We start from the raw sequence: 4,205 nt of genomic DNA on the forward strand, positions 1-4,205 counted from the left end.
GGTGAAACCGGATGGCAACACCAGGCTCCAATCTAAATTTGGCAGAGTTTCTACAGCTGGATGCCCTTCCTAACGCCAACCACTCAGAGAGTGCATGTATATTTTTATTAATATCTAACCGAAGTAACACAGTGACTCAAGGTCCAGGAGTTTCGTGTGTTGGCACTTACCAAAATAAGTCACAGGGTTTAAACACAGGCCTTCGAACTGTGACGGCTTTGATGAGTGCCAACGCACGAAACTCTCGGACCTTGAGTCACTCTGTTACTTTGCTAATTATCAATAAAAATATATTTTGAGTTCTATTTTTCCTGTTTGCATCAACACATCTTTTTTTGATGAGCTCTATCGACAAACTCGAATGTGAGCATGAAGAATTATCATCTACTGTACTCAATGAGTGGAGGCGCAATGGCCCAGTGGTTAGGGCAGCGGACTCGCGGTTTCGATTCCCAGACCGGGCGTTGTGATTGTTTATTGAGCGAAAACACCTAAAGCACCACGAGGCCCCGGCAGGTGATGGTGGCGAACCTTGCTGTACTCTTCCACCACAACTTTCTCTCACTCTTACTCCCTGTTTCTGTTGTACCTGTAATTCAAAGGGCCAGCCTTGTCACACTGTGTCACGCTGAATATCCCCGAGAACTACGTTAAGGGTACACGTGTCTGTGGAGTGCTCAGCCACTTGCACGTTAATTTCACGAGCAGGCTGTTCCATTGATCGGATCAACTGGAACCCTCGATGTCGTAAGCGACGGAGTGCCAACAACAGTACTCAATGAAAAATATCTGTCTGTCTGTCTACACAGACACACATAAACATTAGTGAAAAACAATTTCTAAACAAAAGAACCGAGAGTCACTTTCAGATCCCCAAATTTCTCTACTACAGTAGTGTAGTATTTAAAGGCCTATAATTACAGCATTACCTTTCAGAAAGAGAAGAAACTGAATTAAATATCCTCTAAATTTAAAGGGCCCCCAAGCTTACTTGTTCCTAGTATCACACCCACATGAAGAATGTTATAAATCTGGGTAGAACAGCTGTTACTATCTTGCCGATGCATCCAATAATGGTGCTAATGCATGCATAGATTGATTGATTGTTTGAGGTTATGATGTACAGTGGAGATGACAGAGAAGTAAACTGTCCACTAAAAGCATTGTCTTGATGGCTTGAACAACATAAAAAACGAACTTGTGCATATACGTGTATGTGTTTGTATTACATTGTCGCCCTCCTCAGACTGCGTTGGACCCCATGTGATAACGCAACAGTGGGAGTCAGGAATTAAATGTTATTAACAATAAGAGCCGAAACCTGAACGGTAGAATTGTCGTGTATTGAACGTATCCACCTTTATATCTTGTATCTTTTACCTGTTTCAAGTCATTAGACTGCGGCCATACTGGAGCACCGCCTTGAGGAATTTTAGTCGTATTAATCGACCCACTACTTATTTTCTTTCTAAGCTTAGTACTTATTCTATCGGTTACTTTTGCCGAACTGCCAAGTTACGGGGACGTAAACACACCAATTGTTAAGTGGTGGTTGCGCGCGCTCGTACACACAATCTAGTAGTTCAGTGTCTATTTTTCCATGCATGGGTCAAGCAAAAATTGTTGAAGCTGATGTTTCTATTGCGGTTGTTCTTCCTGTACCCAGGTCTCCTTTATTTCGATGGTACTTTGAATAACGAACACAGCTCAATAGCTACACATACTTTCACACAGAACATTGTAAACAAATGTCACGATTTGAGTCGTAACTTCGTGTATTATCAGTGCGCAAACATCACGGCAGAGACACAAGCACACAGATCACCCCCACCACACCACACCACATACATGTATGTGTGTGCGATACACACACACACACACACACACACACATATATATGTGATAATGAAGGCGGCTGTACGTAATGTAAAACCAAAAAGGAAAAATTTAGTTGTCACTAATTGTGACTGACGGTGCAGGGTACCACTTACATTGCTAGAAATAAAGAGTTAAAATACCTTAACCGCAAGGAGGCACAGTTACATTCACCGGCAGGGGGAGATAACCGCATCACAGTGAGCAAGATCAGTATACTAGTCTAGTTTCGCTTAAAAATTAAAGCTCATCAATGGTCATTACTGTATCGCTGTATAGTTTGACTAAATCCTGAGTGTCCGTATTTGGCATATGAATCTCTTTTTGATTCGGCAAAATGGGAATGGGAAAATTATAAAATAACGAAAGTGGCTCTAAACAATATAAAACCAAAAAGGACGCGCATTCCACCATTATGGTTGTTTGGAACCCCTAGAATAGGTATTCCAAATGCTTAGCCACAACGGATCATCAGGGATCATATTGCATTAAGTTGCTGATAGCTATGTCTCATTGTTAACATTTATTCTGTAGTTTACAACTGTTAATACTACTTGGTATAGAAGCTACTTAATATCTATACAGAAAGCAAACTGGATTATGAATATCAACGTGAGCTCTAAACATGACAGTCGTACGTCCACTTGAACCCACAATTTCTACTATATATATATATATATATATATATATATATATATATATATATATATATATATACACACATGCATATGTAAATATATGCATGTATATATATGTAGTGGCTGTGTGGTAAGTACCTTGCTTACCAACCACATGGTTCCGGCTTCAGTCCCACTGCATGGCACCTTGGGCAAGTGTCTTCTACTATAGTGGATTTGGTAGACGGAAACTGAGAGAAGTCCATCGTATATATGTATATATATGTGTTTGTAGTCCTGGGGTCGATTTGCCCGACTAAAAGGTGGTGCTCCAGCATGGCCGCAGTCAAATGACAAACAAAAGAATGTATGTATATATATACATATGTATATATATATGTGTGTGTGTGTATATATATGTATACACACACACACACACACACACACACACACACATATAGATATATATATATATATACTATGATTGACCGTTGACTGAACACTATTCAATTTCTTTTCTCCGTGTTTTTCTCCTTGTCTCCGTATTCTTTCTGTTGAAGAGCGTAGCTCGAAACATTAAAGACTTTCCGTATTCCCGAGCGTCATACTAATACATCCTTTTGTTGTTTACACCACCTGTCCTCGTCTGTTGTTGTTTTTTCGTACATTCTCCCATATATATATAAGGCATTGGATAAATACCTGACAGTTGCAAATTCCAGTGCGTCGGCAGTGGACGTTTCCAATTGGCTAAAAATACATAATTGTAACTTTTTAATAATTAATTTTTAGGGAAAATAAATGTAATTTTCGTGCCCGGCATGCAAAACTACTTCAGTGTAGAAAATTTGAAAAATTCTGGTGGTTATTTGGAGAGAGTTAAGAAATATCCAAATTTGGTACTTACTCTATTTGTCTTTATTTTGATGAGATGTTAAGTTACAAGGATGTTAACAAACAAACTCCACTTGTCAAGTGGTGTCACATAAAGACAAGTTACGGAGACACAACAAGCACGTAAACACATGTATATATACGATGGGGTTCCACACAGTTTCCGTCTAATTCTCTTAAAGAATTAGTCAGGCCAGGGTCATAGTGGAGAGCACTTGTCAAAGTGCGGCACAATGAGACTGAACCTGAAACCACATAGTTTCGAAGCTAATTTATCTACACAGCCGCGTTTACATTAATTCATTATATATCACCAGGAAATACTAAAATACTACGCTATAGCGTATAGTACGATACAACGATTCAATACAAAATAGTATACCACGACAATATACGTCCATCCAACTACCCTCTTCCGCTGACTATTCTTAGGAGATGGTGGCACTTCTTCCATAGGGTCCTATCAGAAGCAATTTACGGTTGGATTCCTAAGCGTGACCTACTTAGCCTATGGATATCCAACCATCTCGTTTTTGGTCTCCTGCCGATTGTCTTGGCTTGAAGAATCCATCATGTAATACTTTCTTTTGACATTCTGCTCACATGTCCGTACTACCAGATGTTCTGATCTCACAATGCAGATAAGTAGCGGCTCGGCCTGGAGAGACCCCTTGGTCTCTGAGCTATGCACCCGCTTGTTTTTTGCAATCATACTTTTTAGGCATTACCCAACAATCATGACATAGCTGAGGATAGGTACGAAAACTGGTTTGGCTTTTTATTTATTAATTTTTTTTTTCTGTACGACCCCCCCCCCCC

Source organism: Octopus bimaculoides, chromosome 3 (assembly GCF_001194135.2).
Source record: "Octopus bimaculoides isolate UCB-OBI-ISO-001 chromosome 3, ASM119413v2, whole genome shotgun sequence".
In the NCBI taxonomy this organism is placed as follows: domain Eukaryota; kingdom Metazoa; phylum Mollusca; class Cephalopoda; order Octopoda; family Octopodidae; genus Octopus; species Octopus bimaculoides.